Below are 15,277 nucleotides of genomic sequence, written 5' to 3'. Positions count from 1 at the left end.
ACCCATTTATTTAAGTTGTCTGGGTGAGACAACTAGAGACATTAAGTTGTCCAACCAAAATTCGGGCCCTGCGCTGTCGGGGAAGAGATGAACCAAATCTGACTGACTGTTGACTTTTAGCTGCTCTGCTGATTGTTTACTCTGCTGTTCTTCAGGATGCAAAGCAATCCATAGAGACATTTAAAAAGCCGAATAAACCCTAAAAGAGCAGTCCTGGCTTCTTGGAATAAAGGAACAAAGCTTTGAAGGATGTACTCTAAGCTGTTTGCATACTCTTTAAGTTATACGGCAGCTTTTTTAGCAACACTAGTGGCAAGCCTGAAGGGATGGCAATGTCTGTCTGTCTGTCTGTGCGTCCACCACTTTAGTCCAGACCGAAGCATCTCATCTACAATTGGACGATTGACATGAAAATGTCTACATTCCCAAAAGGCTCAGTTCTTAGTATTTAAGTGAACTCCTGATTTTGTTCTGAAAGTTTTCACTTATCCTGTGAAATATCTCAACATCTTCTGAATAAATTAGCTGTATTTTTATGCACACTTTGAATCATCACATTAGAAAAGCTTTATGGAAATGGGTAAATTCGCTCAAAGTTCCTGAGTTGCACTGAGAGGTTTTTACGTGTACTCGAGATGGTTTTTGCTTTTGTCAAAAAAGAGTTGATGCTATAATTAGGACAGGGAAACGTCTCTGCTGAAAATAATCTGACATTGCGATCACTTAACTCACATGACAAACGAGCTGTTTCCAATGCTGGCGTCTTCCCTTGCATTACAATTGTAGCTGAGGTTCATAAGTTGTGCCTATACATGCAGATGATTAAATGAATAATATGGAAGCTTCATGCATCACATTCTCACTCCGACCTCGTCACCTTTCAACATTTGGTCATGGACCTTCCACATCCAGATACGACATGAAAGGTACCCTGGGCGCGCTGGTTGGTGTTGTTCTGGGATGCCGTGTCAAGTTCTTCTTGATACATGCATTGTCTTCATCCAAAACACACTTCCGTTTTCACAGGAAATTTACCGTTTACATGCAGTCTCTTTCAAAATAAATGCACTACATCAGTACAGCAATGCTAATTGACGTTTTTTAAACTCCAACGACTAACGCACGTGGTTAGGTTTAGGATACAAGAACATAAATTGGCTTTATAATCTTACAAGACACAAACACTATACTCCCAGGGGATTTTGTTGGAGCGATCCACCACACCTCACTCTCACCCGCCTGACTCAAGACTTTCACCGCCTTAACTTTCGTTCTTGTTCCACCGTGTTTCCCCCTGAAACTGCCGAGCACCGTTAAACTATAACAGCAACCGGAATTTCGTCAGTGTCTGACGCCGCAAGTCACTGCCCAAGTGCCAGATTAGGACGAGTTCGAAGTAAGACCAGGTGGCTTCATAGTCTGAACCAGCATGAACTGGTTACTTTGGACAAAAATACCTTTTGCAAAGCCTGGTCTTCATTTGTTTTTTATGAAATGGGACACACATTCATGTCCTCAGATGAATTGTAATACCTTTTATGTTCCCTGACTTTCCATGTAGTGTCACCATCAGGTCAAAATTTCACTTTGTCCAATACTTTGGTCTATGGCTAAATACTTACAAAACTAATTTCCATTCCCATCAGCCTAAGCTATACTTTATGTTTTGTGCAATTAAATGAATGTAAATGGTAAATGGACTACACTTGTATAGCACCTTTCTAGTCTTTCAACCACTCAACATTCTTTCAACACTACGTCACATTCACACACTGGTGGCCTAGGCTACCATACATGGTGCCACCTTCTGCTATCTTGCCAAAGGATGCTTCGACATGCGGACTGGAGGAGACGGGGATGGAACTGCCAATCTTTTAATTAGTGAATGACCCACCCTACCTCTGAGCCACAGCCGCCCCATGCTAACATGCTAAACTAAGATGTAAAAATTGGTAAAAGTAAACCTCATCAACACCAGCATGTCAGCACTGTCATTGTAAATATGTTAGCATGCCAAGGTTAGCATTAAACTTGATGACTACATTATGGAAAAGTACAGTGTCACAGCTGCTAGCATGGCTCCAGACTTTCAGTTTTGTCTTCCTTCTCTGCACATACACACTTAAATATCGCAATTCTTTTTACCCAGTATTTATTATTATTTTTTGGGCTATTTGCCTTTAATTGATAGGGCAGTATTAGTGTGAGGGGTGGAGCGAGAGAGGGGATGACACACAGCAAAGGGCCTCAGGCTGGAGTTGAACCCATGGTCACTGCAGCAAGGACATTGCCCTTGCTCTACCCACTGAGCTCCTGGGCGCCCCCCAGTCATTTATTCTGACAGAACATTTTAACTTAACAGAGACATGGAAATGGAACTTGCTCAACAACTTGATCCCCCCCCCTGTAGATTCATCACAGGACAACCTTATTAAGACCACACAAAGATAGTGTAAAAGGTGAACAAGCAGTCAGGCATAAAGCCTTGTATAAAATTCTTGTCAAAGCCATACCTCAGTGTCAATGACAGTGCAAGTGACAATGAAATATTTAATACCATTTAATGTTGAATAGAGTCCTGTGAGGGTTGGAAGATGATGAGACTTCAAATGTGGCTCTCGCAAGATGCTTTTGTGCATCGGAAAATTCCCTGCGCAGGGTAGAAGTACTGCATGAAAGGATGGAAACATAAACAGTGCGTGTTTCCAAGGATGGCTCAGTATATGAGAAAACAGCTCTAATCTCAGATGTCAGCGTTAGATGCTGTCAAAGCAGGAAGAAACTGGCACAGCGAGACGTGTGGATGAGCATAGCCTCTTCCATTTGATGCTTGATATAGCACTGTCTAGTTGCTGGAAGCTTCTGGCTGTTGTCATGGATACCATCTAATCTACGGCATAACATGGCTTGACAACTAGATTTTGTTTGTAACATGAGAAGCACATAAAGCACGTTTGTCATTATAATGGGGTTCATTTGTGTATGTGGAAGAGGTGAAACTGACCTTGTTTAGGTACAAAGCTCTTTATCCTCTGTTAGCTATAATTGCTTTGTGTTTATAATACATTAACTGTCATTAAACCACATTTCTCTCATCAACCATGTTTATAGCAGCAGACAGCTGATTTCAGCAAACTGTAGAAAAACTTGCTTAGGGGCAAGTTAGTTAACAGCAGGTAAAGAAAACAATCAATCAAAAACCAAACAAAAAACAGAGTTGGTGGAGACCAAAACCAGGTTGAAAGATTGGGAATTTGGACTTACATTCATCAGATGGCTGGCAACACCATTCAAAATTAATGATAATGCTGTTGTGTCTCGGCTTGATGTGAAAGCAGATAATATGTCACTAACATGTAAGCATGGAATATGGTGGTAGCTTTGTATCTGTCAGCTTGTTTCAATGCAGTTATGCCTACTGGTTCAAATGAAGAAACGTTTATAATAATGGACTGTTTGGCCCCAAATGGATATCATACGGGGTGCCTTTGTTGTCATCTGACCACTCAAAGCACTTCTACACTATGAGTCACATTCACCTATTCACACACACATTCACACACTGGTGGCTGAGGCTACCATACATGGTGCCACCTGCTACTCAGTTTTCTTCCTCCCACAGTCCAAAGACATACAGGTTAACTGGTGACTCTAAATTGTCCGTAGGTGTGAATGTGAGTATGAATGGTTGTCTGTCTCTATGTGTCAGCACTGTGATAGTCTGGCAACCTGTCCAGGGTGTACCCTGCCTCTTGCTCAATGTCAGTTGGGATAGGCTCCAGCAACTCTCAAGAGGATAAGCATTTATGAAAATGGATGGATGGATGGATGAAAAATTTGTACCGTGATACTCGCAATATTTCGGCTTGTTGACATATTGAGGTCATACTGTTACCCATAGCAACAACAACCATGGCTGAAAGCAAAATTATTACAGACTCCGCGGTGGTTCTAAAAAGACGTGCAGCTTCAGTAGTGTGGAATAAACTGTGGCCTCCTGAATGTTTTACGAACAGCCCCGGACTTCTCAGACTCTTTTAGCGAGTTACTGCTCAGAGGGAACTCATTCAGCGGCTCCTCTGGCACCAGCACAGCGTCTCTCTCTCTCCTCTCGTGCCATGCAGACACAGGAGTCAGTGTCGTCAGGTCATTTTGTCATAAACCTTTGATAATGTAAACCTACGCCAAAAACTACACATATGTGAATGTGCGATAGCTCTGGTTAGGCTTGTCACGATACCAGAATTTCAGTATTTGATACCAATACCAGTGAATTTCCACGATTCTCGATACTCATTCGATACCACCATAAAAATAAAAAAAACAGAACTCATATTTCTAAATTCACTACTTTATTAAAACTGTTTCAAACTTTAACTTTAAGGCCTCATTTACACAGCAAGCGGTCCACAAGCGTTGTGGCAGCACACGTGTATTAACACCAAAACCGAACAGACGCATCGCGCAGTGGCCACTGCTATCCCGTCAAAATACAAACCACACCTGAACAGTTGGTGGCGGTAGTGCACCGTGTTTGCAAATCTCCAATAAACCCCAAAGCAGGGCTCAACAATAAGCATTGCCCAATTGCCTGGGGCAAGTAAAACTCACGGTCGGGCATGTAAACTAACAACTCACTTGCCCGATCGGGCAAGTTGCTAAAAATAGTAAAAGTTAATAACTAATTGATAAAAGAAATGTATTTTAAAACATGCTCTTCTGCTCTGATGCAGCGGTCTCTCTGCCTGAAGTCACAGGCACAGCTGTGTAACAATGTCCTGCCCACAGCCCCCATTGATATTATTTTGCACGACGGACGCTTCATATAATAACAGAACAATATACTATTTATGGTGTTATGTCATCGTGTCATTTCTGTCTCTACATGGTCATGCGTTAACAATTCTCCTCTGCTCTCTGTATCGCACACGGCGGAGTTCCGCCACACACACAGGTGAGCACGCTAGAGCGGCTCGGGCCGCATTTTCCTGACCAAACCTGACCCCGAGCCCGGTGCAGTTTGTCAGCTGACAAAGTTATTGTTATGGACACTGTGTAAATAACCAACAGACTGCTGTTCGGCACAGACAAACATGCTGCTCGCACAGCAGCTCAGCACGGCACTCATGCTGAGCTTGTGTTGCGTTCAGGCGTTGTCACGTAAATAACAACTTCCAACACTTAAATAGGTCATAGCACAAAACAGCAGCATGTCATGTGACTTTTTACTTCTATTATATTCAATAAAATTGTATGTTCCTAAATCTTGAGACACCTCATATGTAAGCTAGACAGACATTTCACCTGCTCATTACTGTGCACACATGTACTGTATGTACTTAGTCCTAAAGAGCCCTTCTGGTGCCAGTAGATACATAGAAACATCCCAGCAGGCTGTGCTTTGCAAGCATACAAAAAAGTTTCACGCATGTGAAAATTATTTTTCATGCGTGTGCTTCACCTCCGCTGCTACAACTCCATCCTAGGGGAAACACTGCTGTGTGCATTTTGTGCAACAGGTGGATGTGGTAGTCTACTGGTAGAGTAGAGAGAGAGCTAAGTAGCGTTGAAGTACAGTAGAGCAGGGCAGAGAGATGGAAGCAAAGTATATTAAACCCGGTGTTAATACAGCAGAACTGGAGAGAGGCCCCCGTCAGTTCGGACAGGAATCGACATGGCCCGCTGAGGGCAAAGTTGTATCCGGTACTTACGGTACCAAAAACAAAAAACAGGTACCGACATATTTTTTGCGTGTTGGCATCAACGTGGTACCGAAGTATTGGTTCTCATGACAACCCTAGTTCTGGTAGAGTAACAGTCTGTCACAGGTTACAGCGTGGTGATTAGAGGAGAATTTTGCTAAAAGAGAAGGAAATCACCTGTTGATTATATATAAAGATCCCAGGGTACATTGTTTTGTATTTGGGAGCTGTTTAAATGTGTAATTCGTGGTAGATTTTATTTTGTTGAGTTATCAAGAATATCGCAAAAATAGCCTGAAATATTGTTTCAGGGCCATATTGCCACCTCCTAATGTGTACCATGTCCTCAACTGGCTCTGAATTTGTGGATAATAAATGTTCATCTGCAATCTTCTGTAGTGGTTCCAGTAATGGTTGCTCTTAAAGTTAACTGAAGTAGCACATTAAACGACCTGATCAAGATATGTTCGAGACTGAGAACATGATCATAATTACTAATATAATAAATATCTCGTGAAACAATTTCTGTTGGCAAAATATTACATACACAAATTTAGAGCTCCTCCTGTTTTTGAAGCTTTTCAAAAATAATTTCAAGAAACTGTATTTTATGTAATCCCCTCTCACACTTTTATAAGACAGTCAGTTTTATCATTTATTTCGATATTTTTACTTCTTCTTTTAGGTTATTTGCTTTTATCAGTGTCATGTTCTCATAAATAGTAATGAACTAATGTCATGTACAGATTTCTGAACTTCTGTGCTGATAAAGATGAAAAAAACTGATTGAAGAGACATTATTTTCTTACATTTCCATCCATATAGACAATGTTGTCTCTGTGTTCAGCCATACATACAGAGGCACATAGTGGAGCAGCGTTCACAAACACTGAGTCTGACTCCTGTTTGCGACCGCATTTCATCGAACGGCAGGGAAAAGGTGTTTTGTTTTCTTTAGTGATTGTTTTGTAAAGGTGGCAAAGATGTTACCAGTGAAAACACAGACAGCTGGCTATACCCCGCTTAGCAGCCTACCACAACAGACGCCTCTTTTCTTCCTCTCTGGCAGTTTTGGCAGTGCCCTTCCCGGTGCACTGTGCTGATTACGATACAGCGCCACTGCTGCGGCAAAATGCCATAAATGCAGTTACAAATGACAGAAATCCACAAGGTGCAATGCTTGTTAGAAAATAATGTTTCCTATCCTGACACCCATCAGAGTTTTGACAATGCAGGAAAAACCCTGCCATTGTACTTCTTGTACTTCTGTAACAGCCACAGTTTTACTCAGTGTTGCAAGGTTCAGATATCCATGACTCCCACAAATCTATCTTTATATGAACAGTCTAAGAACTGTAGAATCTTACAGCCCTTTTTATTACTCAAGTTTTAACATAGAGAAAGAAGCAGTCTGCCGGAAAAAACTAACCAGAAACTGTATTTTCTGCCATTAAATGTCTCTAGTATTGACCCACCTTGCATTACAAATCTTCAATTGAGTCTGTATTGACCTGCGGTGTCATAGCATGGTATGGATTGGACAAGTTGAAAAAGGTAGCCAGTGAGATTATCGGTGAGCAGCAGTCTTCTCTCTCAGACAGTTTTTGATAGAAGAGTCTGGCAAAAGGCAAAAATAATTGCCATCCCTTAAATACAGAGCTAGAGCTTCTTCCTTTGGGGTACGGACTCCCCAGAGCCACAGTGCAATAGATTCAAACATTCTTTTTAGTGAGTGCAATAAAATTACTTAATTTGCACCCTTTACCAGAAAGACAGCCCCAGTCTTATTGTCCGCCTGTCTTGGATTTTTAATTTGTTTTTAGTTGGTGTTTTTTATTGTCTTTATTGGCACTGTGTCGCTCTTTCTAAATTATATTTCTCTTTAATCTGACATTAATAATCTGTTTTATTGATTGATGAGTCTACTTTAGAGGGTCTGCTTTTGCCATCCTGCAAGCCAAATTCCCCACATAGAACAATAAGGATGAACTAAACCATAGACAAGTGGTTCCAAACTGGTAGGTCGTGGTCCAAAAATGGGTCACGGGTCCATTCTGAATAGACCGCAAGTGACTCACAATTGTGTCAAGTTTGTTAAAAAAAAAAAAAAAAAAAAAGAAAGAAAGAAAAAAAGCACTTTATTTTCAGCTCAGAGGTTTTATTTTTAAGTGCTGTTTTCTGCTGTAAACGAGTGACTAACGGACAGCTACTTGACAGAGATGGCAGACTAGCTCAACAACGTGGCCAAACACAAGTATGATGCTGAATGTATTGAACTGTGGGACCTCGAACTAATGACTCTGAATTCTGGAACTCCTCGCTGGACCAGTTGGGAGCCACAGCCATAGACTACAATAAGAATGAACAAATCTATTGACTACAGTAAGGATGAACGAAACTACAAGACTACAGCAAGGATGAATGAAACAACAGACTACAACAAGGATGAACGAAACTATAGACTACAGTAAGAATGAATGAAACCATAGCCCACGATAAGGATGAACAAAACTATGGACTACAGCAAGGATGAACGAAACTGTAGACTACAATAAGGATGAATGAAACTATAGACTACAGTAAGGATGAACGAAACTATAGACTACAAAAAGGATGAATGAAACTATAGACCACAACAAGGATGAACGAATCTATAGACTACAAAAAGGATGAACGAAAAGATAGACCACAACAAGGATGACCAAAACTATAGACCACAACAAGGATGAACGAAACTATAGACCACAACAAGGATGAACGAAACTATAGACTACAACAAGGACGAACGAAACTATAGACCACAACAAGGATGAACGAAACTATAGACTACAACAAGGATGAACGAAACTACAGACTACAGTAAGAATGAATGAAACCATAGCCCACGATAAGGATGAACAAAACTATGGACTACAGCAAGGATGAACGAAACTGTAGACTACAATAAGGATGAACGAAACTATAGACTACAGTAAGGATGAACGAAACTATAGACTACAAAAAGGATGAACGAAACCATAGACCACAAGGATGAACGAATCTATAGACTACAAAAAGGATGAACGAAACCATAGACCACAACAAGGATGAACGAAACCATAGACCACAACAAGGATGAATGAAACCATAGACCACAACAAGGATGAACGAAACTATAGACCACAATAAGGATGAACGAAACTATAGACCACAACAAGGATGAATTAAACTATAGACTACAACAAGGATGAATGAATCCATAGACTACAAGAAGGATGAACAAAACTATAGACCACAACAAGGATGAACAAAACCATAGAATACAAGGATGAACGAAACTACAGACCACAACAAGGATGAATGAAACTATAGACTACAACAAGGATGAACGAATCTATAGACTACAAGGATGAACAAAACTATAGACTACAACAAGGATGAACAAAACCATAGACTACAAGCATGAACAAAACTATAGACTACAAGGATGAACAAATCTATAGACTACAAGAAGGATGAACGAAACTATAGACCACAACAACAAGGATGAACAAATCTATAGACTACAAGAAGGATGAACGAAACTACAGACCACAACAAGGATGAATGAAACTATAGACTACAACAAGGATGAACGAATCTATAGACTACAACAAGGATGAACGAAACTACAGACCACAACAAGGATGAATGAAACTATAGACTACAACAAGGATGAACGAATCTATAGACTACAACAAGGATGAACGAAACTATAGACTACAAGAAGGATGAACGAAACTATAGACTACAACAAGGACGGACGAAATGATGGAGTACAGCAAGGATGAACAAAACCATACAGTAGAATACAAAAAGGATTGACTAAACCATAGACTATAATAATGATTAACAACATGAAGCATCTCAATGGCCCCCTGGTGGCTGGCCGCAGTATAGGTCATAAACCCCGCCCCCTCCAAATTCACAGGTAGGACATGGGCCAAACTACCAACTCAAAGTACACATCAAATAAATTTCTCCCCAAAACAATATCTGTCATTTTAGGAAGTCTTCATCATACTGACAATGAAGTGTTTATTTTTCTGATAACTTTGGTTATAACTAGTTATTTGATGCTATAAAAAGAGGGTTTGATGTCATGATTGACAGCTGTGTGTGCTAATCAGTGCACACTTTTTTTTTGCTTAAAAATTATCCGTCACAGCCACTTTTTCACGTGAAACAAGATGCCTCAGCTCACTCTAATTACTCAAGTCCATTAGTAATCATTTCGGCCTTAGGGAAGAAAGAGCTTCAATCACAGTAACATTTCTAAGGGTAACATTTTAGTTCACAGTAAACATGTTTTAATGGAACCATGCAATCAGTGGATTGGCTTGGAGAGGTAAATTTGCACAGTGCTTTCACATACTGCTCTGACATGCAAATTTGCGACCACTTGCAAACAGCCTTGACAGTGTTGACCTTTGAGAGAACAACCTGTATTTTTAGATCTAGAAACCACAAGTAGTCGGTATGCCACCTCTTCCATCTCCTCCAGGCTTTGAATTCTCAGAATGGATGCACTTAAGGTAAAACAATGTCGTTCAGTACCACTTAAAAAAAGTAACTAGTGGAACACAGCGCTTCAAACTAAGTGGAGAGGTATCTGCTGATTGAATCCACAAACCAGTGTTCTTTTCAAACAGCGCTTCAAGTCGAAACATAACTTTGGCGAAGAAACAATTGTGTCTCCAACACTTTAGCCCTGAATGAGCGCAGGATCTCGCAGCTGCTCAAAAAGTAATGAAGCTTGAGTGCATTGTCTTGTTGTGCCTCTGGTAAATCGACGCCTTTAATCATTCATTTGGAATAAATCTGGTCCCTTGTTTGTTTCTCTCAAACAGCATCAACGACAACATTCACATGTTGACAGAATGTACAACTCTAAGCCTACGACTTTACTCTTATGTATGCAACTAATTCCCCGACACAGAATTATCATTCATACTCCTCCTTCTCTCCCATTCCCAAAGACACACTTACTGCCTTCCAAATCAAAGCCATTACCATAATCAAGTAGTGAATAGTAAATTGCAGTAAAATAAGTTATTGTGTCGTTGGAAGTTTGGCGATATTGTATTGTACATTTCAGTGAAGTCAATACCATGGAGAGAACCTTGACAACAAAACGCACTCACCCTGTGATTGCCTCTTCATTAACATGCTTCTCAATCTTGATTATAATTTCCTAAGCGGTGGATAGGCTTTCAGAATTCAGTGATTCGATGTGCAGAGCATGAACTGGAATGCTCTGCCTGAGATTGATGTCTCTAATTAGGGGAGGAAATGTGATTTCTAAATAGCTCTTTGAAAAAAGAATTTGTGTGTGTACATGAAACGCTTTATTGAAGGAGAAAAGGAACTAATTACACTCAATATAATTCAGTTAAAAAATAATGCAGTTACTATATATGAAATGACAAAGGTCTAAAAATGTTTTGTAATATTGTCTGCAAATTGAGAGAAATTTTTAACAAAACAAAGCAAGAAGTCGTGTCTTAGTTCTTCTGCAGCAGATATAAAGAGTTATACTGTTAACTGGAGTTGGTAACTTTTATAAAAATAAATTGTGTAAATTGTCAATTTTAGGGATGCACCAATATGGATTTTTTCAACCAATACCAATGACTGATAATTACCTGCTTGGGAGCAGAGATAGCACTGGCGATCTGAACCGGTCAGTGGCGAAAAAAAGCACTTTTAATGCGCAAACTTATACAGGACACATTTGCCCCCATATCTACCTCGCGGCTGGTGGCTGCATCCGTCTCCGTCAATACTGAACCTATTTTAAAACGAGTTGTGCCTATGAATCATACGCACACATACACATGGGGAAACAGGGCCCAGGTTGAAAAATTACAGGCAATAGGAGGAAGAGGGACATTATAATTTTTATATCATTTTCACATATTGTCTCATGTAATGCTGTGTGAATGTAGTGATAGAGGTATTTTCATAAAGTTGCCAAGTGTAGCTTTAATCAATATTTTGTTCTTCTTCGTTTTCTTTTTTTTTTTTTTTTTTTGGCAAGTATGGCCTATTCATACACATTTTCCTTTCCTCTGTGGGTCAAGGTCATCTCAAGGTACTATAAAACATGTAGTTTTCCAGTTCAACAAGAAAAATGTAAGATGTCAAAACTAAACCTTGTTTACTGGCCCCAAAACCAAATGCTTTATCCCACATCTCTCATAAATGTTTAATGTCATAAAAAATGTTTTCGATGAGTTTTAGCCCATCTGCATGTGCATACACACACACACACACACACAAACACACACATGAACCTGCACTCGTACAATAAAAAGCATCATTCTCCCAGCAAAACATAGTGCTCGCGTTTGTGGGCAATAATGCGCATTATGAATTGGCTGCTGGCTGTCACCTCTGCTGCCTGCTATCTTGGCCAGAAAGCAGGCAGCAGCCCCCAGGGGTCCTTTGTTCTCTTGGATGTTAGTGCTGTATAAACATTAGGCTTGCTAACCTGCACTTCAGAGGGTGCCACCAGCTTTATAGAGACAAAATAAAAGCAAGGGCTTCTTGGCACGCAGGAATCATATCGATATGAAAACCACAGAATGAAATCACACACAATCAGAAAGACAGAGATAACGCACACACACATCTGAGACGACACACAAGGAAATACTTGCATCTAAATGAAGCACATGCATACAGTGAGCTCTCGCTGTGCGCTTGTTTTTCTGTTTGAGAGAAGCTAACAGGGGACAGAGGAACTCCCGCTAGCCTGGAGGGGATGGTGGGCACAGCTTAACACAGCGGATTTCTTGGCCGAGGAAGACTGCCTCCTGCCAAAATAGCGATGTATTTCAAGCTAAGGGACACCACATGTTTTGATCTCTCTTTTTTTTTTTCCTGTAATCCGCTTGTGTGCAAAAAAGCAGAAGCTATCTCAGTGACTCACGTCATAATGAACCTGTCAGTGCTGGCATGAATGCAGACTACAGCATAATTTTATCTGTTAACGGACTCAGATTGCATCACCACCTCATACATTTGGAAATCCTTCTTAGAATGTATGATTACCTCCATCAGTCAGAGTTCTTAATAGTAGATATTTCCACTTTTCCTCGAAAAGCAACTTTCAACGTTTGCAGATTTTCAGGTTGACAGTTTAGTTATTTAACACTATTCTGCTGTAAGCAATGAATCAAATGTGTGATATAACAGATGTTGCTCATGGTGATACATTCAAAAGAGGTCAAAACTACAGCAATACTGATAACATATAACACAACTTAAGTGTAAAACTGATATATTTCGGCCTCCATCAGAGTCAGGCTTCATCTGACCCTGATGACTTTCCCTTCTCCGTGAAACTTAGAATTAGGGATGTAAATCACAAGTTTCACCACAATACAAAAATGACATTGATTCTTAAGACAAAGATACGACATTTGCTGATATAACAAAGCCTGCCATGATATAATTTTATTCTAATGCAAGTCAGGGCCCTGCAATCGAGACAAGAGGATATCATAGCACAAACGGTTACAGGTGAAGCTGCCTGCCACACCTCTCTTTTTGTCCCTAAAAGATAAAAACAACACATAAATAACTGTAAATAACTGTAGTCTGTAAAGTGCAAGTTTGCATCATGTAAACTCCACCAACAAATATAAAACATGGCTCAACAACAACAAAAAGGGCTGGGTGAAAAAATGATATATAATATCATTTATAATTACCTCTATATAATTATCCTCAACAGAGATGTAATATATGTTTGATATAATTAAACCATCCATAAGTGCACCTTAGGCTGCTTTCAGACCTAGAGTTGTCTTGCTTTGGTCTGAATCAGGGACTAATTTTGTCACAAAGCTGCATAATTGCCTAGAGTTGGTTCATGTTCTCATGGCAGCATTTACAAGAGGACCAGATCAAATGCCTTGTGTGAGAAAGCTGCTCTTGATTGGTCAGAATTTCCATGTAGGAAAAATCCAGGAAGTAAACAAAACGTTGAAGAAGAGTACACTTGCAAGATAAATGTGACACTTTCTAATGTCACAATGGAGGGACAACTACGCAGGTTGATTTTAGCGCTGCTCATCGTGGACTATATTGCTGTCATTGTTCATTTTAGTCAAACCATACAGTTTGAAAACGAGGCGCGGTTCCAACTAGAAAACAATGTTTTGATGCATTGGATGTGCTGAATGTGCATATTAAGGCAGTACAGGAGGAGGTGCACATTAATAATCCTCCAGGACTGTAACATGCTCATGTTTAACCCAAACAATGTGTCATGTGACTGCAGTTGGTTCACATCCAGGTCGGAACACCAGAGTTTGGTTGCAACTGGATTGAGACCACCTCTTCAAGAGGGTCTCGGTCCAATTGTTTTGGTGCACACCTGAGTGTGACTGCTGTGTTCACACAAACGATCTGCACTTAGGGGTCAAATGAACTTGACTTTGATTGAACTGAACCAAACAGGGCAGGTGTGAAAGCAGCCTTAAACACCAGTTTCTACCCGCGATTTACCAGAAGAAAACAAGAAAGCAGTAGTAGTACTAGAAGAGGAAGACGAGACTAACAATATAACATTACAACAACATTCAACACACTCATAAAGTTATCATTATTATATTAGTATAAGATTGTTGTGACCACAGATAACAGTGCTGGACTATCCCCATGATTTAATTCACCACATACGGACGACTGTACATTAAACTGACAGTTTACAACATGGCAAAGAAACTGGAAGAACAAACTTCAACACGTTATTATAACTTAAACATGTACAACAGGTTGTAATCGAGCTGCTCTTTCTCCTCTTATCCAGCTTGGTGTCCATCCCATATTGTCTGTCTGTTCCTTCAGTGCAATGCATAATGCAATATAGTGCTTGGTGAGTGACCACTGGCAACACACCACTTTTCACAGTGCATTGTGGGATAATTTGAATCCACTATATAGGGCGAACACACTATATAGTGGACTGTATAGTGAGTCATGTGATTTTGGACTCAGCCAATGTTAAAATAGAGCAGCTAATGTTGCTGTTGTGAGAGCAGCATGTTAGTGGAGTCTGTGCTCAGACTGTTGAGCCATCTTTCCTCTGAATTTCAAATGTATTTCCACACTGCTGATTTATTCCCCAGAGGGGAGTAAATATCTTCATTGTGTTGTTCTTGGTTGCTTGCCATTATCTGGCTGGTGCTGTTTGACAGTGACATAGATGTGGCATGGGAATTCAAAAAAAAGGCATATGGACGTTTTTATTTTGAATAGATGATACTGGATTGTTAATCATTGAATCCAGGTCAAATATATCATGACAAACCTACCAGAAAGTTGTTAAAGTGCTGTAAAACCCCGCCTGCTCATAGTGTTGAAAACTATTATCTGTCTCTGCAGTTCTCCAGAGCTGAACACTGTAGCATCTTTCAGCGACATGTTTTGGTTTTACACATAGGAACTTTACTCTTCACTCCCACCACTCTTTGTTTCCAGCAGCATCAGGCATCTGTTGTTGGCAAAAGAACCCTGATAACCCCACTCACACTCCCTTCCCAGCA

Source organism: Epinephelus lanceolatus, chromosome 19, assembly GCF_041903045.1.
Source record: "Epinephelus lanceolatus isolate andai-2023 chromosome 19, ASM4190304v1, whole genome shotgun sequence".
NCBI lineage: Eukaryota > Metazoa > Chordata > Actinopteri > Perciformes > Serranidae > Epinephelus > Epinephelus lanceolatus.
This window is presented reverse-complemented; position numbering follows the sequence as displayed.